Below are 22,696 nucleotides of genomic sequence, written 5' to 3' on the forward strand. Positions count from 1 at the left end.
ATTGCGGGTGGTTGGTAATAAATATGCTATTATATTGGAAGGGCTCCTTAGTATTTTCTAAATGTTAGAAACCAACCTTAAAAGTAAATTAACACCCATGGCATAATTGTGTATAGTTTCACAGCAATCGGGGGCTGCATTCATGTTATGATATGGGGTACCAATTTGGGTAAGGGTTGGATGGCTCAGGGTTGAGGACAGAGTAGGCTACATCAACTTGCTATGGGCCTGGTCTTCAAGATACACACAACATTGGGATCCCCCTGTATTTGTCAAAATACTTCCAAAATGTTAATGAAGTCCATGATCACAACACCAGAGGCAGCTCCACAAATCATGTCCAACCCTTTTTTTTGCTCAACAAAGGGAAGTAACTCGTTCTCATGCTATTCATCAAAAATGTGGAAAGCCCTACCAAAAGGAGTAAAGGAGTGTAAAACCCTACTCACTTTCAAAACTGCCCTAAAGATACACCTTCAGGAGGCTGCAATTATAAAATGGCCCCTGTCCATGTCTTAACCTACCCCAAGTCCTAGCCTACCCCCCCTCCTTTTCTTCTCTTGTACATATTTTTCACTTTTCATAGTAACCTGTAAACTGATTGTATGACATTCTGTATAGTAGTGTGTATATCTGTCTCTTATATGTCATCATGATTTGTGTGCATGGGGATCTCATCTTAAACAAGCTCAGTGCTTAATGAGTCTTCCAGTTTAGTAGACCTTGTATTGTGAATTTGTACTTCCATGTACTGTATTTCTCATGTCTTACTAAATAAAGTACATCAATCAATCAATCAATCAATCAATCAATCAATCAATCAATCAATCAATCAATCAATCAATGCTTTATTAAGCACCTGCTGGTCATATAGATGACTCAGACAGCTGAATGGTACCCCCACAATCTTGCTAGCCCCCCTCACAACCCTGTTAAGGGCATTTTTCTGTGTAACGTCAAGGTTTCCATACCAACAAATGGCAGCAAATGAAATAGCAGATTCTATCTCTGTAGAATAAAAGCACCAATGACTTATCCACCTGAAATGTGGCCAATTAAAAAGCATAATAAGAAAAAATAAAACATATTTATCCATCTTAATTCATCTAATCATCTATTCTCTAACTAGTCCAGGGGCCAACACTGATATTTTTACAAATTGTTACCACCTAAAGGTGACCGTAACGTTTTTGTATTTTTGTCTTCCTACATGTCTCTAGTTTATATTTTGGTATGATAACCCTTCCAATCTTGTAGCTTAATGGCAGTTATCACTACCTACTGGCTAATGTATCCGGTAGGAGACACAAAGTAGAATCTTTGTGTCTCCTACACCCGGGCATCAAATTATTGCGACAAAAAACAAAATATATCCATGTATTCAAGGCTTCATGGGGTGTGCAATTGATAACTTATCAGATTTTTGGTGTTTGCAAAAAGACTGCTTTCCATAAGCTTGTAAAAGTTTACCCTCCTTCGGTCTAGGGTGGTCATAGCTGAATGGGTAGAGAGTCCCCCTGGGAAACTTAAAGAGGAGTTCACCCAAAAAATGATTTATTTTCTATCAATTGCACACCCCATGAAGCCTTGAATACATGGAAATATTTTGTTTTTTGTCGCAATAATTTGATGCCCGGGTGTAGGAGACACAAAGATTCTACTTTGTGTCTCCTACCGGATACATTAGCCGGTAAGTAGTGATAACTGCCATTAAGCTACAAGATTGGAAGGGTTATCATACCAAAATATAAACTAGAGACATGTAGGAAGACAAAAATACAAAAACTTTACGGTCACCTTAGGTGGTACCAAAATATGGCTTGGCCCCTGGACTAAACTGACACTGTGGGAGCCAACCCAGGGCAAAGCCAGGAAAGGCAAGGAGCGCACGTCCTACGTACTGTAGATGCACTGCGGCAGCCAGCGCAGCTGACACTCTTGAGCTCAAGAATCTGACGCTAAATAGGAGATTGTGGAGGCAGTGTTGCCATGTCCATTTATTATAAGCGACTTTGGGCTTATTTTTCTGTGAAGTTGCTAGTAAATATTGGTAGTTGCAGGTTGCGTTTTTAGGGCTTGTTTCTAAGGTGTGGTTGCTTATTTGGGCTTGCTGTCTAATGCAGTGATTCCCAAACATTTTCAAGTCAAGGACCCCCATATTTATTTGAAAATGGCAGATCTACAAGCACAAAGTGTCGCGATGCAACTCTGCGCTTGTAGATCTGCTATTTTCAAATAGCAGATGTATATAGGTTTAAAGTGTGCAAGTGGCCTATTCTTTGAGACACACACGGGTATTTCGGGGCATGGCTGGATCGTGACGGAACACATTGTTGCATCATGGGTTTAGTCGTCAGTGCAACATTATGGTCAGTGGTGGAAAGTAAATTTACTTAAGTAATGTACTTAAGTATAATTTTGAGGTATTTGTACTTTACTTGAGTATTTCCAATTTATACTTTTATTTACTTTTACTTCTACTCCTATTTCAGAGGCAAATATTTTACTTTTACTCCACTACAATTATTTGCTAACTTTAGTTACTAGTTACTTTGTAGATTTTGATACAGTATACTGGCTATTTGAACATTAATGATCTACAAGCTTGTAGATCGGCTATTTTCAAATATTTTAGTACTTTGCTTTTGGTACTTTAAGTACATTTTGATGCCAATACTTTATACTTTTACTTTTACAATTTTGAATTTTGGACTTTTACTTTAACAAATTAGTATTTTTATATTGCAGTGTTGGTAGGCCTACTTTTAATTAAGCAAAGAATTTGAGTACTTTTTCCACCACTGCATGCGTGTGTGTAGGCAGGAGAGAACTTCGCTTCTTTTGGGCCTGTTTCCGTAGACCAGGTTCCTTATTTCTCTCACAAAACATGGCAACACTGTGTAGTTTAATGTATTCATGTTTTTTTCATGGTGGAACAAACAAAGCTTCCAGACGGGATTCAAACACACGGCTCTTCATTAAAACAACACAAACGGATAACATCCGTGTGTTCAAGGTAAACCCTTTCTATTTTTCTATGTGTTGATGTCTGGACAAAAAGCAGCTTCCAGGAGAGCATAATGCGGTAGCATAGCATAGCTGCTAATGCTAGTCCTTAAGAACGGGTACAATGGAACGTAGCAGGGAGGCGGCTAACAAAGACAAACATGGCCATTACGTTCGGGCGCGCGTGCGTGCGTGTGTGTGCAGACGGACTAAATGATAACGTACTGTTATCATCTAAACTGTTTACCAATGGTGGAAAAAGTACTCAAATGTCTTTACTTAAGTAAAAGTATCAGTACTGTAAGGTAGAAATACTCTATTACTAGATTATTATTTTATTAGTAATAATCTGGAATTCAAAATGTACTTGATCAAAAGTACAAAAGTATTGGTAACAAAATGTACTTAAAGTACAAAAAGTAAAAGTACTCATTAAGCAGAATGTCCCATTTCACAAGTTTTCAAACGTATCGAATCTTTTGAAAATAGCAGATCGACAAGCTCACAATCTTGCGACGCATTGTGAGCTTGTAGATCGGCTATGTTCAAATGGGTGATATGTATATAGGGCTGAAGTGGGGAATGTAGGCCTATGTTTTGTAATAATAACAAAAAATTACAAAGTAACTAAAGTTTTCAAATACTTGTAGTGGTACAGAAAATAGGAAATACTCCAGTAAAGTAAGAAATACCCCCAATAAATTACTTTAGTACACTACTTGAGTAAATGTACTTGGTTACTTTACACCACTGCTGTTTACAAGGCCATGCAGTGCATCAAGGGATCCAGGGACCCCCAGGGGTCATTGATGGGGTCCCTAGCGAAATGAGGTACAGTTTAAAGCATTCAAGTCTTTAGCTTTCTTATTTTTATAATTTTGCGGGCTATTCGTAATAGCCGAACTACAAGCTCACATCTCGGCACTTTGTGAGCTTGTAGATATAGCTATTTTTGTTTTGTATTTTTGACACATCTTGACAATATTGTTGACTCATCTTCTAGAGATGGTCCGATCAGTTTTTTTTGGAACCGATCACCGATCACCGATCACCTAAGTCTGATCATCCGATATGATCACCGATTTGATCATGTGGGGCAATATTATTTTTAATCTTTTGTATTTTATTTAACTTTTTTATTTACACATTGTGTGCCAGAGGTTTATTAAAATAGGGTACGTTCAATGCCTGCATATCTTCCATCCACTTACGTTGATATGTTGTGTAACAAAATGAAGTAAGTATGTTGACTCTGGCTTTGTCCAATGTTCCAATGTTGATTCTGAAAAGTTATGCAAATGTGGGCATATTTTCCTAATGCCTAATTTGCATATTTAAATATACAATTTCAGAAAACTTGTAATACGAAAAATCATTGTCTTCATGTAAGTAATCAACTCAGGCAGTTTCATTATGATAACTCTTTTTTAAATTTTGTCATTTTTTCACCTGTCATGTATGGGGAAAATCACAAAATGTGTGATAACCATGAAAAAGCTGCTCCTGTGGAGAGGTTATCATATATTTATTTACTCGTACTGACCCTATGAACAATTTTATATAGGTTTGGTTTTGCCCACTCTTTCGGTAATCATTTGTCAATGTTGGGGCTCTGGCTCATGGACTATCGGCCTAGTGGGGATGTGCGTGCAAAATTTCACAGAAATCGCATGCTGGGTTCATGATTTGAGGCATTTTGTTCCAAACGGAGCACTCCTGCAAACATTCGAAGCCAATCTTGTGTATCGATTTGCGTGATGTTTGGACAAAAGCTGTAGGAGTACTGTCAAAAAATCTGTGGCGCTATAACAGGCCCATGTGAAAGATTTGGGGCAGAGGTACTGCTCCAGGGAGAGTGTGTGTGTGTGTGTGTGTGTGTGTGTGTGTGTGTGTGTGTGTGTGTGTGTGTGTGTGTGTGTGTGTGTGTGTGTGTGTGTGTGTGTGTGTGTGTGTGTGTGTGTGTGTGTGTGTGTGTGTGTGTGTGTGTGCACACAGTTTCACTGCGATCATGGCAACGGTGCCGGCGATTTTGATGTGAGGTGGGAGTGAGTTCCATAGGCAGGGGGCGGCAACTGCTTCTTTGAGTTTGAGACACTTCTCTTGTATTGGTCTGATCAACTAGCTTCCACCTCTCATCTCACATCCACCTCACAGCTACTCTGCACCACTTATCCAACTGATAAGGCCATAGTTGTCTATCTGTCATTCCTTGTCCCTTATATGGGCATATATGGAGATCTCTGTATCTGTCAGTCGTTGTCCCGTTTATGGCCATATTCGGTTCTTAAGTCTGACGTAATTTTGTAGTCCGACGTCACGTCCGGGTCCAAAAGGCACCAGCGCCGTCCACTCTTCATTGTAAACAACATGTTGGAACCCGTAAATCTTTTTACAATAACCTCCTTTTTCAGAAATGAACCATTGAGGGTTAATAAGGGTCTTAATGCTAATATCATAGAAGTACTAAGTATTTATTTATTATTATGATTTAACATTATTATTATTAACATTAAAACACTTGGACCCGGAAGTTATTCTAGCGGGGCGCAACGTCACGTCTTAACAATCGAATATGCTGACAGATTTGTTAGGGTCTGATGCCATGATGGCACATTGAGGTTAGACAACACAGTCCATATTTGGCCATAGCTGCTCGGAAAGTCCTTATATGGTTATGGCTGATCATGGTGACATGAACTTGACAATGTGGTTTGTCCGCCTGCCCATCCTCCCTTGCCTGCCCACATGTCCCGACTCCCTAGTGTCCAGATGTCTCCACCCCTAAGCAGTGATGTTGCTAGGTTTTCAATGCAATGGGTCCTGGGATGCAAGGGTGGTCTTTTAGATGGGTCCCAGGGACATTTTATGGGTCCCACAAAAATGCACAGCGTTTAACTCGTGTTTCATCTTATATGGTTATATTCATGTAGAACATGTATCTGAAAGAAAAGTTCACAATTCCAAATCCGACAACTAGTACTTGTAGTACTTGATTTTTTTTTTTACATTAACCACTTGAATCCTAGTATCCCTTTTCTGAGGAGAACTTTAGCCAGGAATGGCAGATCTACAAGCTCACACTTGTGGGCTTGTAGATCTGCTATTTTTGGAGTTATAGGTGTGTAAAGGGAAAAAAGAGCAGCAAAAGTTTATCTGAAACACAATTTTATACAATATAGAGGGGGTCCCTGCTTCATCTCTCTCTCAACTAGGGGGTCCTTGGCCTGAAAACACTGAAGACCCCTGCTCTACAGGGAATTATTTGATATCTGGCTGCACGGAAAGACACAAGAATCACAGCTGCCATTAATTAGTGCTGTTCAGTGTTGATTGCCTAGTGGTCAAATTGGGGTCAACAAGCCATCGTTAACTTGCTCTGAAGTTGGGCTGTAAGTTGCGCAGCACTTTCACTCTCTCCCTCTAGCAGCAGCTCGCAATGCCCTGAGACAGAGTGAGAATACTTCTCCATACGGCGGTGTTTTACCGAGATTTTTCTTGTTTCCTGCACTATGCCTTGTAATCCGCGGACGGCTTTGAAATCCACGGATGGCCTTCAAATCCGCGGTAATTTCCGCAAAATTGTAGTGCGTCCCATGGACGCAACGAGGGTGCCGTGAATGCGTCCTTTTTCAATATGGTGCGTCAGAGACGCAGGACGCAGGCCTATGAGCATCTCTGCCTAAGTGCCCACTTGTCCAGGTGGCCTCATGTCCCTAGTGCCCAGATGGTTTTGGTGCCCAGTTGTCCCTAGTACCCAGTTGACCAGGTGCCCACATGTCCCTAGTGCCCAGTTGACCAGGTGCCCACATGTCCCTAGTGCCCACGTGTCCCTAGTGCCCACATGTCCCTAGCGTCCAGATGGTTTTGGTGCCCAGTTATCCCTAGTGCCCAGATGGTTTTGGTGCCCACCTGACCGGTTACCGGCCAGGGTGACAGCTTGTGTAGGAAACCGGAATACTCGCCCCAAAACACGCTTGCCCCTTCCTGTCAACCTGTTTGCGCATGGGCGCTGCCTACATGCTACAATATGGGGGAAAATGGCAAAAATGTTGTGATTATTAGAAGTGGAGACACATGTGAAGGTGGAAAAGTAGATTGTTGCCTAGCCAAAGCCATGTAGTGGAGCAGATTGCTGAAACGATCTTTCACTTGGTGATACAAGCACCAAATTTGGCACACAAGTGCTTCAGAACCTACTCTCTCAGGAAAGTACGATATCCACTTGAAAAAACAATATGGCCGCCATTTTTCAAGATGGCCGCCATTCGAAGTGGTTTTAAATGGTGTTTGAACTATATTTTGATTGAATAATCCTATTTTGATGGTCTATACATCCAAATATATGTTTTTGAGTATGTGAAATCCAATTCTGCATTTACAAAATTTTAATTATTGGATATTATGATGATACAAATGCTGTGCTGTGCTGTGCTGTACGGCACTGTACCGCACTGTATTATACTGTACTGCACTGTACGGCACTGTACTGTGCTTTACTGGACTGGACTGGACTGTATTATACTGGACTGTACTGTATTGGACTGTACTGTATTGGACTGTAGTACTGTACTGGACTGTACTGTATTATGCTGGACTGGACTGGACTGCACTTTGGTCATATGGAACCAAACCATAACAGTTTGGTTCTTCTTTTAGTCCTCACATTTGCAGGCACACAACTGTGTACACTTAAGTATGAAGTGGTAGCATTTGCATCGTCCTCGGGATTCAGTCTTTTAGACACATTTTGTCAACTGCTCACAAGTCTGAACGATAGGTGGAGGGATTGTCCAGACCTCTCCATCTTTTTGCCAGCCACAGTTGGCAGGGCTTTCAGTTTGCATTTTGCACACTGTTGCCTGGCATGCAGTTTTCTTGCCTTTACCATGAAAAGCTGACACAACTGTCTTTCCACTGCCGTGGAAGGACAGCATGCCACTGGATTTCTCTGGGCCAACAATTACTACCATATCATGAATTGGCAATCACCTAATGGACTGACCCTGGCCAAATTATACCCAAATAATTTCTAAGCCTGCACTGACTGCAACAACAAGAATATCTGTGTTGCATGCCTTAATCAACACAGACTTCATTTGTTGCTTGGCTGCATGGAGAGCATGTGTGAAGATGCTGGAGTCAGCTTCTTCGTGGTTGCAAGGACTTAAGCCTTCAAGGCTGATGAGTTTGTTTGTCTCCCACGCTGGCACATCCTGTCAATTCAGGTGCGGCTATCTAACTACAATACTACAACAAACTAAACTTGTAGTTGAGATATATACAGGGGCTTATTAGCATTTGGGACACTAAAGTATACTACAGTACAAACTACAATGAGTACACCACTACAACAGTTAGTAAACTACAACTACAGCTAGTACACTACAAGCCGACACTGAACCCCATGCTGAGTCTCACAGCAGTGATGTCACCAGTGTGCCCGGGTTGTGCTTTGACATCACTCTTATAAAAAATGACAAACCAATAGAGCTTGACCACAGCATTTCAATGAATGATCAGGGATGTTTCCCTTCAACTTAATGCAATATCTGTGATGAGACAGCTTCCGAAAATGCTCATTTTGAGTCACGTAATAACCGCCATCTTGAAAACTGGCGGCCATATTGGAATTCAATTGACACTATTGAGTTCTTCCAGTCAGAATACGTTCATTTTGATTTTTGGATCATTAATACATTTCTGTTCATTCAAGTTCTACTTCAAAAACATTAATTTTGCATTTGATGAGGCGGCCATCTTGAAAACTGGCGGCCATCTTGGATTGTCAGCTGGATATCGTACTTTTCTTAGATAGTACATCCTGGACATCATTTGTGCCAATTTTGGTGCTTGTATCACCAAGTGAAAGATTCTGATGGAATATTGACTTAATATGCCCCGCTAATGAGCTTTTTTTGTAGCAAGTTGGGAGAGAATTGGATAACTGCTTGGTAGGGCTGTGAATCGTTTGCTATCTCACGATTCGATTCCGATTCTTGGGGTCACGATTCCGATTTTTATCGATTTTTCAAAATAAACGATTCTCGATTCAAAATCGTTTTTTTTTATTCAAACGATTCGCTTCAAAACGATTCTTGATTAAAAACGATTCTTGATTCAAAACATAGGATACATTTATGTAACTTTTATAATTGTAAAGGTTTTATCAACTGATAATAATGTAAGCACACAAAGGTAAATCCAAGATCCTCCCCAAAAAAAAACGTTTTTTTTTTTTTTTTATCGATTTAAAAAAAAAAAAGAGAATCGATTCTGAATCGTCCAACAAGAGAATCGCGATTCGTATTCAAATCGATTTTTTCCGACACCCCTACTGCTTGGCTCTGATCTAGTAGGGTACAGACATAGGACCGGGTTCAATCAGGTAGCAAGTATCAGTCACCAGAACCAGGAGTATGTCAGAATTGCAGAGTACCCACGTATCAGCTTTAATTTTTATAGTGTTACAATTGTGCCTGCTCACTTCGTTGTGACATCACCTCCAACTTTACTTGTTTATCCCTTATGAGTTATCTCTCTTGATTGGTTGAAATTGGTATCCAGCCCTGAAAATGCATTTGCTGTTTACTAATGAGCTGGAGAGACAGGAAGACCACTGAAAAAACACTTTAGCAATTATTACTAGCAGATTATAAAGTTATTTAACACATGCTTTAACAAAACATCACGTACTGCACCTTTAAAGAGTAGGGTCTAGTCTAGAGTTGTGACTCTAGACTAGACCCTAGACCCACTGCAGCTTGACATCTTCATTATAGTGAAATACTCGTATATTATTTCTTTTTTTTTTTTAAACCTGCACTCTGGAACAGTTTGATTAGATAAAAGGTAGTTTTTTTTTTAAAGGTTCAAGTACTATATTCTGATAATAATCATTGCTACAGAGTGTTTGTTCGGTCACAGGGGTCTCTCCAGCTCTTTAGTAAACAGAATATACATTTTCAGGTAGGTGACAAAATTTAAGCCAATCAAGAGAGAGCTCTGAAAATGCATTTTCTGTTTAATAAAGAACTGGAGAGACATGTTAGACTCCTAATACCGAACAAACACTCTATAGCAATGAGTACTATCAGAATATAGGGCTATTTAACACTTATTTTAACGAAAGTGAAACACTTACCCTACCTTTTTAAAATGGGGTTGCTGAATGATAACTAAAAGTTATTTCTACTGGTGATTTCCACAGAGCACCACAGAGAGACGTCTACAGCATCAAGAGAGATGGCCTCCAAAACATATTCAACGTTGTCAGAGGAACAGCAAGAGATCGACCAGGGACGTGGACTGCTTGATGCAAGGATGCAACCTGTAGTAAAGTTGTACAGGATAGGTATGTCGTGTTTTATTCATTTTTAAGGCAATATTTTCACTGGCCCCAGCGGGCAAGTGCTGTGTGCGTTCTGCTGGCCCGGGCGGCAGGGCTATTCGACCAGGGGTTCTGACCCTTTTCAGGCCATGACCCCCAAAATAATCATCTTTGAACTGGGAACCGCCCCAAAAATAATTATATTTGAACTGGGGACCCCCCATCCTGGCAACCACTTGGAATTGAGGCATTACATTTAGTTTGACTCGGTTCCACAGATAAATATTGTAAAAATAGCCGAAGCTCACAATTGTAGATCGGCTATTTCTTTTATTTTTTGTCTCTTTCTTATATTATTTGACAATTTGGCCAATGTTTCACCAGTTGTTATAGTACACTTTATTGATTACATTTGATGTAGTTTGAATAATGGTATGTTTTCTTATCTTTTCTTTTTTGAGGTATTAAAAAGGCATTCAATTGTCCTTAACCCATTAAAACCGGGAAAGAATCCATGTAATTTTAGATTTTAGCTTTATATCGTCTCTGTCGGGTGGAAACCAGAAAACAGTCCAAAACTGTTACTTTTCAGGATTCAAATTCAAACTCAAAACGTGTTGCTCTTCGCCGTGTTTCGAGTTTGTGTGTTCATTGAAGAACAATATGTAAAATATAATAAACCACTACTTGTGTAGCTGTATCAATAATTTAGGTTGTGTAACTCATACAAGAAGACACTATCGATCTTTCGTTTTTTTCTCCTTTTTTCCCCCTCTCTCCTCTCCCTGTATCGGTCTGTGAGCAGTGCTGTGCTGTGGTTGTGTTTGACACTGTCTAGCACTGAAACATGACTGTCGTGGGGCAACTTGTTCCTGTTTTTTGAAATTTCTCAATTTTTCCATCTCAATTTCTACATAAACGTTCAGATTTTAAATATAAAGTGCTGACCCCACGGCCACGGATGTAACAACGCTCCGGTCTAAGTACCCGTATATTCCGTATTGTGACACAGATCATCCTCTTCAGATATACCTTAGTGGCAAACATGCTGTGCTATATGAAGAGCGTAAGACGTAAGGTGGGGAACAGACATACTGTCAATCTGGGAACTGTATCCAACGATCTACAAGATGAGACAAATCTTACCGTCTGTGTCTCCTTTCCATTGCTGCGTTGTTTGCTTGAATACAGGACACATTATTAGATTGATCGTTTTAGTACTTCACCTTTGGCATCTCTCTAAAACCCATAATGGCTATTCAGTGATGTTGCTAGGTTTTCAATGTAATGGGTCCTGGGATGCAAGGGTGGTCTTTTAGATGGGTCCCAGGGACATTTTATGGGTCCCACAAAAATGCACAGCGTTTAACTCGTGTTTCATCTTATATGGTTATTCATGTAGAACATGTATCTATGTAACTATTACCTTGAGATGAAGTAGAATCACAGGTAGATACAGAGGATGTAGTCATGGAGGTAGGTATGGGGTCATCATCATTAGCAGTACTTGATTTGGGTTTAGAAAATAGGCTTGCTATTTTCTGTTGCCCTGCAGCAGGCTTGAGAATCTTTTTTGGTGCCATTTTACACTAACATTTTTTTTTTTTCTTTTATTTGTATAGTTTATTTTTAATTCACGTTTTTGTTTTCAAACGTGTTAACCATCAGGTCTGCTACGGGTCTACAGGTCTACATCATGGCAGAGACGTCACTTTTCAACTCCGCAACAGGCGGCCCTTGTGTGTGTGTGTTACACGCAAAATCGTTACCCAAAAAATTCGGTCTGAGCAATGAGCATGCGCAAAATGGCGGCTCCCATGGATCCTTATTATCATTTGTATCGTCTTTCTAAGACTATTTCTACGTGGATTTTATCGTTTATAAAGTAGGATAAAGTAGGATGTGGCCATGCAAAATGGTGGTGTCCCATGGATTTGTATATCCGCGGTAAAAAAAATATTTTACCGCGAATTATTTTCATATTGTAGTGCGTCCCATGGACGCACCGACGATCAATTCCCAATAGATCGACGATCAATTCCCAATAGATCCCCAAACCCGTTGTTTTGGGGAGCGCTGGTTTCGCAGTGGTAATATATGAGACAATAGCAAGATGGAGAACATTGTTCCTGACTCGCCCAAAAGTTTAAATATGGGGCGACTTCAACGGATGTTCGCTTAAGCGACACTGCCCAATTTCTATCAGTACATCACTTGCCCCACAAGACGGGAATGCTTTGGCTCATTTTCCTTCTTATATTGATCCCAATTGACTGGCCATGGGGTCTATTTGCAGAATTGCCCCTGTCGTCCAGTTTCCATCCAGTGCCCATCATGGAGTCGGCATAATGAATAGCAGGTATATCGGCCGCAAAATATCGTTTGGGGACAGTCACAGTGCTACCAGAGTATCCTACCAGAGAAGGCACAACCATTGCATTGCAATGTCCTGATCTGACTGTCATTGTTGTCACTCAAAGACTCAGAAACCATATAGTGCGTCACCATGGGGGGCGTGGCATAGTAGCTGCAGACATACTTGAGGGGGGCAATGTTAAGTCAACCTGTTTTATACCCCTCAAAGATGTCCGCCGCTACCAAATGACACCTGTTGACGCCCCCTTCAGGATTTTTGGCACGCTCTATACATATATACGGTTCTGTGCATACCTTTTTGTTCTAGGGTGCATAGCACAAGCTCATGTCACCCCTCTGGACGGTACTATTATTATCCTATGTAGGTAAGCATCCAGTAACAATCGCTTGGGGAGGAGGGCTTCACCCTGCTTTTTATAGACACAGCTAGGCCTGTCACAATTGTTACATGATCGTCTAATCGCAATTATTTGAGATAATCTCGAATTATTTTGTCATCGTTTCCATGTGGAATAAAATTCACACATAAAAAAATAGCTGATCTACAAGTTTAGTGACACGTTGTAAGCTTGTAGATCCGCTATTTATGCTATTTGTATCTAAATGTCAGTAGTAACGTATATTTCAGTTATTTGAAATTAGTAATCGTGACAGCCCTAGACACAGCCACGACCCTGATCAAACCCCTCACATGACCCTGCATTAGTGATGTGATTGGTTGTTCTGGCCCCACAGACAAACATCCTTAAGTCTCCCTTTGGACCTCCGGTCCACCAGGGGACGAGGCAATAACGTGCAAGCAGTGAGGCAGACTCTGCATGCTGGGATGTTGAGCCTGGTTTGTACTGTGTACAATTAGTGTTGAATTAGTGTAACTGGTTGCATCTTTGTGTTGCAATCAGCTGCAGCTGTTGAGGCTGGGCACGGCTGGACGGACGGACGGACATACATACATACACACACTGTCAAAACTAGGAGTGGTTGGCACCACTCAAAAGTACCAGAAGGACTTTCTGAGTCCACTGAATGACTCAGTGTGCTTGTTTTTGTTTCTACCGCTTTCTTTTTCTCCCAAATGATCTGATCTGATCTATATACTACTATACTAACTACTATAATTGACAAATGCTCCGAAGGATCACTCCACATGCCTCCAAGTCCCGCCAGAGACTGTTAATCAGAGCTATGGCTATGATTAAGGCATCTTACCCCACCTCGATCAGTGATCAGACTCTCGGCCTGATTGATTCTGTGATTTGCCTATCAGACCCTCAGCCTGATCTGGCAGGTTGCTATGGCATCTGGTTGCTATGGCAACAAGATACAGCAAGTCCGACCCCTTTATCACATGACCTAGGTTGGGAGGTTGGGAGCATAGATATAGAAACCTAGATACCTCATTGGCCTCTGCAGTTCATTGGAGCGACTGGTACCTCAATACAAGGCTCTTCCGCAGGGCTACTTGACTACTGGCCAATCACAGCGAGTTGACTACAGGCCAATCACAGCGCGTCTAACTGACTAGTTGCGGCGCGGCTGCCTCTTAAGAAAAGAGGCAGCCGCGCCTGCCTCTGATTGGCCTACCGAACGCCCCCTTCTGTGACGCACACGGAAGTTTCCAGCTTGCCTTGCTGAAGCGGAAGGAAGTGGAAGCACGGCCGAGATACGCACGCCTCAGAGCCGTCTTTATATGTCTATGGTTGGGAGGTTGGGAGGTTGGTACCAGACTGGGACCAGACGAATCTGCGAGTGCAAAAAAATTTGCACTCTGTGATTTGGGTCTGGCACCGCTCCATAGAGAATCCATTTCCTGCTCCAGAAGACGTGGGGGACCAATCAGGGCCCAGTATTCGAATATGGGATACTGTAATTGGTAGTTGGTTGTAGGTCTAACCAATTGCGTGTTTTGATCCCTCCCTCCCCGCAAAGCAAAGCGGGGAGGGAGGAGAGGAGAGGAGAGGCCAGAGGGGCCGGACTTTGCATGACGTGTTTGCAGAGTGACTAGGCCTGTGCTGTCTGGACCAACCTCGGATCGGGCTTAGATGTGAGGGCCGCGAAGCGAACTCTTGTCACACTGTTTACAGTAGAAAGGTGTTTCTCCATTGTGGATAAGCTCATGAATCTTCAGGTAACTTAATTTACGGAAACTTTTGTCACACTGTCCTTCCAGGAGTGGCGGTTCATGTTCAGAGCTGGTCTTATACATGAACTGTGATGGGGACGTCGTTGTAGGTTCTGTTGAGGATGGAATGTGCCCTCTGTCTATCTCCCTGTATTCTCTGTCAATCAAAGTTCTTTATCCCTTTCTCTCACAACAGTAAACATGAACCCATCCTCTTATGGTCTTAGTGGAATGAAGTCTAAAGTAACTTCACACCTCATATATGCTGAGCAGAGTTCTGGTCTGACCTCACTCACAACACAATCGGTTGCCAGGCATGCATGGTAACCGATTTGTTTATTGTGCTAGGCATTGCCTAGCAACACCAATGTGTGCAGGCTGCCGCCCCTCCATATTTGGGCAAGAGTGGATAACACATGGTGTGTGTGTGTGTGTGTGTGTGTGTGTGTGTGTGTGTGTGTGTGTGTGTGTGTGTGTGTGTGTGTGTGTGTGTGTGTGTGTGTGTGTGTGTGTGTTCGTGTGCATGTCTTTAAGTGGCGCATGTGTTGCACGTTTGTGTTGAATTAGTGTAACTGGTTGCATCTTTGTGTTGCAATCAGCTGCAGCTGTTGAGGCCAGGCTCGGACAGACATACAAACACACACTGTCAAAACTAGGAGTGGTTGTCACCACTCAAAAGCACATTTTACAAAAGCCCTTTACATTTTAATCCACAACTCTTTGTCACATCATAGCTCTTATTAGTTAGGGAATTTTAACAAGATGTTTGGACCATCTGTGAAAACATTTACTACCAATAGCTTTTTCACCATGTGCTCTTATAGGTGTCTAGAATCACCTCTCAATTAATTTAAACCCAAATCCTCGTGGAAAATCCTGGAGAGCCAATCAAAGTTAAGGAGCAAAGATAAGACAAAATCTGTGCATAGCCTTTTTGGGTGACTTTTGAGAGCTTTTGAATCTCAGTCTCAGGACCACCACAGATGAAGCACCTTAAGCCACAAGCTACAGAATCCTCTTCCATGTTGTCTACTAAAAGACAATTGTCATGATTGTTTAACTAATGGTTGTTCAATGTAAGCAATAGGCTAGAGAAAATTGATATTCTAAATTCACAGTAATCAAAAGATTTGCCAGCAGAGGAAAATAAATGCCAAAAAGTAGATAAACTACCGTACCTTAAAATCGTCCAGACATATTTGCCAGGATGCAACACTCCAGCTCCTTCCCCACATGCAGACAGTGTATCCCACTGAGCATGTGCACAGTAGGTGTACACTCGTATCAAGTGTTTAGCAATATTTTCTTCTTTGATTTTTCAGAATAGAATCAATTCAATAATACCCCAATCCCCTACCATTGATTATACACTGATTATACACTAACAATAACCAATATACCAATATTAGATGGCCAGGGAGACATTTTTACTCAAAAAATAATGGTTGGAATGGATTCAGCACCCCTGAAAACCCCTAGTTAGACACCTCACAAGTTAATTTTAGACTTTTATTTTTTTTCATATGTTTCTCTTTGCTCCTTAACTTTGATTGGCTCTCCAGGATTTTCCACGAGGATTTGGGTTTAAATGAATTGAGAGGTGATTCTAGACACCTATAAGAACACATTGGTGAAGAAAGCTATTGGTTGTAATTTTTTTCACAGATGGTCCAAACATCTTGTTAAAATTCCCTAACTATATTATTGAAGCTCTTATTCTATTCCTTCATTCCAGACCAGTCTGTGGAGTCCAGCCTGCAGGTGAAGATGACTTCTCCAGAAGCATCCAGAACCGTTTCTATTAAACAGGAACCTGAAGACCACATGGACACCAGGACTCTATCTATTAAACAGGAACCTGAAGACCACCTGGAGCTCAGTACGTTTTGTGCTCTCCCTTTATTTACTTTGGATCCAGGGCCTGAATTTTGGTGCATGGACATTGTGCAGGAATTGTGCACAATAAAATGTAGCACTTATAATGCGGGAGATTCCTGCACACGTTTACAGCAATGTTGTTAATGTTCAGCCAACTTGATATGAACCGACTGGAAGTCACGCTTGCATGCACTCTCTAAGGCTACATGCACGAGCCCCCTCCCTCTCCCCACCACTGGCTATGCTTGTCGTACGGCGGTTTTGCGCTACTCACTCACCGAAAATAACATATCGTTAAGCTTGCAACACGCCGTGCACTTGTAGACACTGGGGATGATGACGGTTATTTGGTTAGTCGGTTGGTCCCAAAAATGCTTATTTCTGCATAATAATAAATGCATGTTCCACATATTTTAAACACACTCGAGGAGGCACAAGAGGCTACTTTAAACCTCAATACCTTCAAACCTGTCTAACTATTTCTCCAAAGTGAGTGACACCCACAGCCACACCACTGGCTAGATCTGGTACCACCCACATTTAGAACAAGCATGGGAAAATGATTCTTCTACTCTGGCACCAAAATGTGGAATGCCCTGTTGCTTTCAAAATTGGCCATGAAATGTTATATGCTTTAAAATTGCTGTTTTACCTCTGTTGGGCTGAATGACATTGATGAAGCACAAAATCCGGACACAGGTGATTCAAGTGTTTCAAAATGTTCTGGGTACAATATATTGCCCATTTATTTATAGATTTTCAGGCCGTTCAAACCTAGTCCTACTGCAGCGGTAGTATTTCTCATTTATTAATAATATAACTTGTAGATTGGCTTTTTTCACAATTCTAAATCGTTTTGGCTTTTTTTAATTTAAAAAATGAACAGTTTTGGACACAGGCCTACAAGGTTTCCACCTAACAGCGACAATATATTGTCTATGTATGGTCCTGTTTAAAGGTATTGTAGGCAACATTAAGCCTAAATTTAAAAAATATTTATATATATATATTTTGCATTTTTTCCCCTCTATCAGGCAGCCACTATATAATGATGCTGGGGTGTTTTCCTGCATTGAAACACAGTCCTCTTTCTGAAAACCGTATTTTCCCTGTACTGTTTATGTTTGTGCAGTTCGTTTCCCCGGCCACCAGGGGGTGATGCTTCCATAGACATCCATAGAGTCACACGGACGCGCACGATGCGCACATGTGTGCGTTAATTTACGTCCCGGACAGACATAAACAATGGGGAAAATACAGATTTCAGAAAGAGGACTGTGTTTCAATGCAGGAAAACACCCCAGCATCATAATCTAGTGGCTGATAGAGGGGAAAAAAATGCAAAATATATATATATATAAATATTTGTTTTTAATTTAGGCTTAATGTTGCCTACAATACCTTTAAGTATATCGGTCAGTTTTAGCAGATTCCATTCCAATTGGCTACTATGACTGCCTATGAATTTCATGGGCCTGGGTAGGCAACTTGGCCTGGCGGGGGTCTATCCTGTTGCTCACAGCAGCACAACAGGTGAACGCAATTAACTTAATTGTGTCTGTTGCCGTTGCGCACTAAAAACGTGCTCAGACAATGTCAAACTGTCACAGTCTAGCTGCTGAAATAAACTTTGGATTTTTGGATCATTGTTGACAAACGAACAAAAGGATTATTTATTTTCATCAGAGTGGTGAGGTCAAAGCTTTGCTCTACTTTTGTATCATATTGATGGCGCGTATGTTGCGCTGATAAGAGCAATGGTCAACGAAGTATCGCCATTTGAGGTGTTAAACACTGCTATAATACTGCTGCCGAGCAGCGATGCACTTGCAGCACCCAGGTCCGCTGTCATACCTGTGCAACCTTGTGTTCGGGAGGTAGGGGTCTACGACCACTTCCTGGTAAAATTGGAAGTGAACAGATCCATCTCCGGGTTGCACCATTTAACTCCACACCCCTCTGAGTGTACACCCCTCCGAGTGATTTTCAGTCACCCCCCCCCCCTAAAACATAATCATCAGGTATTATGGTTATACTAGGAGGAAGAGCTTTTTCAAAAAAGTGTACAGAAATTGTTAAAATTATGTTTTTATGTGGACACGCCTCCAGTTCATTAAGTATACCTGGTTCTCAACTCCTCCACCACCTTAGCACCACCCACCTGTCCTAGTCCCTCCTCCTCCTCCTCATGCCCACACCTGTTGTGTTATGATAATGAGGAGGATATGTTTTTACTATGTCACTAAAGCGCTGTTTTTCTATTGGCACGTTTGACCCTCAAGGTTTCAGCCTCCAGGAAGAAACTCCAAATAGTCAGAGAAGATATAAAACACCATAAAACCACCACTGGGGGGCTTAATGAAGTTCTATCAACCTCATAGACACATGAAAGACAGCAAAAACATGGCACCAGCTCTTTAAGGGAAGAGATCAATTCGAGATACAGTGATGATTGTGTACATTATCATGATAAACTGTACAAAACATATTCAGTCTTGACAATATAAACCTGAGACACTGTTTAATTTCAACCATCATGAATGTGTGTTGGGAAATTAGCTTTCTGACGAAAACAATTAGCTACAAAACAGAGGAAACACTGCAAGGAAAAACATAAAGTTTGAACATTTAAAGGAGTTATCTCATTTTATATTTTCCCTAGATGTCCTGCACCCCCTGTTGTGTAAAGAGGAGGTTTCCCCTGAGCAGCAGCAGAAGAGCTACAATCTGGTACAAGAGGAACCGGAGCCTCCGCAGATTAAAGAGGAACAAGAAGACCTACTTCTAAGACCAGGGGAGGGGTTGAAAAGTGAAGGCGATGGTGAAAAAATAGATGCAGCGCATGATGCCAGCACCTTGACTAAACACATGAAAACACGAGCTGGTGTAGAGGGATGTGGAACATCACAACAAACCAGTGATGGCCAGCTCCTCTCTTCACACTGTTCTGAATCTGACACTGAAGACAGTGATGACTGGGAGGAGACCAGGGACGATCAGTCAGCTTTAGACACACTGAAATCACCCAAGACACAAAGCGTGGAAGAAAAAAGATTTTTTTTGAGCAACAAGCTGTCACGGGGCGCAAAATCATCAAAACAAGCTCACACTCTGAGGAGTCGCACAGGGAAGAAAAAGTTTAGTTGTACAGAGTGTGGCAAAATGTGTAATTTAAAGGCAGATATGAGGACACATGCAATGATTCACACAGGAGAAAAGCCCTTTACGTGTACCGTGTGTGGCAAAGCCTGTAGACAAAAGGGGCATCTTAAAACACACATGCTGACTCACACAGGGGAGATGCCCTTTACCTGTACAGTTTGCAGCAAAGCCTTTGCTCACGCAGCTACTCTAAAATACCATATGATGACTCATACAGGGGAAATGCCATTTTCTTGTGCAATTTGTGGCAAAGGCTGTCGTGAAAAGAGTAGTCTAACAATACACATGAGGACTCACACAGGGGAAAGGCCCTTTGCTTGTACAGTTTGCAGCAAAGGCTTTGCTCAAATACCTCATCTAAAATCACACATGAGGACTCATACAGGGGAAAAGCCCTTTTCTTGTACCATTTGTGGCAAAGGCTGTAGTCATACGGGTGAACTAAAAACACACATGAGGTATCATACTGGGGAAAGGCCCTTTATTTGTAAAGTTTGTAGTAAAGGGTTTCATGAAATTGGTCATCTAAAATCACACATGAGGACTCACACAGGGGAAAAGCCTTTTACTTGTAAAGTGTGTGGTAAAGGCTGTCGTGAAATGGGTACTTTAAAGACACACATGAGGACTCATACAGAGGAAAGGCCTTATACTTGTAAAGTTTGTGGTAAAGGATGTCGTGAACAGAGTAGTTTAAAGACACACATGCGGACTCATACAGGAGAAAAGCCCTATATGTGTGCACTTTGTAACAAAGGCTTTAGGCACACGGGTACTCTAAAAATACACATGAGGACTCATACAGGGGAGAAGCCCTTTACTTGTAAAGTTTGTGGAAAGCGCTTTGGTCAAGCGTGTCATGTAAGAACACACATGAGGACTCATATAAGGGCAAAAAACATGTAGTTACATTTTGTGGCAAAGGCTTTGATCAAAATGCTAACCTGAACATGCACGGATTGATACAGGGTAAGCTGTTGATCAGTTTTCCTTTCCTTTTTTGTTGTTTTGCTCGATTTGAACATTCACAGAGACAATGCTTTAAGACTGATATTGAAAGCTAAAACCTTCATACTAGATGGCCCATAGGACACATTCCAGAAATCCAACACTCTTATCAACAACACCAGTCCAGTTGGAAATGCCTTCCAGATGTCACCTGACCTTAGCTGACCTCTAGGGTCTTATTGGTGTAACTATGTAATCCCCTTCTTTCCTTAATACATTAACTAAAGAGAAGGAATGCCTGGACCCTCATTCTTTCCTCAATAATGGCAACAGTCCCACAGATTATGCACTTTACCACAACTTTTATGTGCTTTTTTCTCTGCAGACTTCTAAATAATGTTCAATCAAACAAACAAACAAGCTTACAACGCATCAGAACAATAGCAACTGGTTTGGTTAAGGAATAACTGCTGGTTATACTGTGTTTATAGATGTGATTGCACACGACAGCATCTTATTTTATTTTGTATCTGTTGTGTGTAAATGAAATAAAAATGTGAAATAGCATTATAAGGTTTGTTATTGTCTTTCAAACGGTCTTTCCTGTGACTGGAATTACCAGGCACACACAGTACTGTAATAAAACATACCACATACCACAAACCACCTTTCATACTTTGAATATGTATTGCAAGATAAATTGGTGCCAGCCCATGCAGAGATTTAAAAACATAACGGAACCTTGAAGTTTTTTGTTTTTTTAAATTATAGGGATTCAATGAAGTGCAGCTAAAACTGGGGTAATGTGCTGGTGAGCAGTGGTGGAAAGTAATTAAGTACATTTTCTTAAAGGGCAATACCACTTTGATAGAGGTTTGGGTCGTGTATTTACCTTGCCATGATGTAACTCCAAAGGTGCACAAGAAATCAAAAATAATTGTTCAATTGATTAGAAATTGATAATTCTAAATTTTCTCCTCATTGACTTACATTGTACGGTAACCCTCGTGAAAAAACACTATTGAATCACTACTCATAACTACTACAAAATGTCTACACAAAAACTACCATTTCATTACTCAATTGCTATTGCGATTAGTAGTGATTTATGTAGTGATTTCAATAGTAAAATGTGGAGAAATGTCCCGTTTCAGTACTTAATCACTACTGATAATTACTATTCAAATCACTGCCTGGCTGCTACTTAATTACTTCAGCCTCACTATAGGCTTTTTGGAAAGAACTATACAATCACTACACATTCATTGTTGAATTACTACACAATGCTTACAGATCTACTGCTGCAGCTCTACACAATCCCTATGGAAAATATTCATGTAGTGTTTTATCACTACTGATCACTAATGAATTACTTTGTGTTCCTACACAAAGCCTTTTGATTCACTTTTTAAACATTACACAATTATCATTCAGTTACTATTGTCTTACTATTAAACAAACCCTTTTGAATTACCTCTGAAATTCTACAGAATGCTTACACATTTACCGCTGTTTCTCTTAACAATCCCTACTGAATCACTCCATGTTTGTGTGTAGTGTTATGTAGTGTTCTATCACTACTGATCACTAATTAACTACTTTTTGTTTCTACACAAACCCTTTTGAATCACTTTTAAAACATTACAGAATCATCATTCAATTACTTCTGTCTTACTATTAAACAAGCCCTTTTGAATTACTTCTAAAACTCTATAGAATGCTTACACATTTACCCCTGTTTCTCTTCACAATCCCTACTGAATCACTCCATCTTTGTGTGTAGTGTTATGTAGTGTTCTATCACTACTGATCACTAATGAATTACTTTTTGTTTCTACACAAACCCTTTTGAATCCCTTTTAAAACATTACAGAATT

General features: G+C 40.9%; 1 long non-coding RNA gene across 1 annotated transcript; it reads left to right on the top strand.

Moving 5' to 3' along the window:
- Positions 1-2,920: 2,920 nt before the first annotated feature.
- LOC311061484 lies at positions 2,921-21,315 on the top strand. The gene is made up of 4 exons (XR_014602398.1): positions 2,921-3,016; positions 10,214-10,357; positions 16,567-16,710; positions 19,372-21,315. It is a non-coding gene; the product is annotated as an uncharacterized lncRNA (long non-coding RNA).
- The last annotated feature ends 1,381 nt before the right edge of the window (positions 21,316-22,696 follow it).

Source organism: Gymnoscopelus microlampas (genome assembly GCF_963454915.1).
Source record: "Gymnoscopelus microlampas genome assembly, chromosome: 15".
NCBI classification, from domain to species: Eukaryota; Metazoa; Chordata; class Actinopteri; order Myctophiformes; family Myctophidae; genus Gymnoscopelus; species Gymnoscopelus microlampas.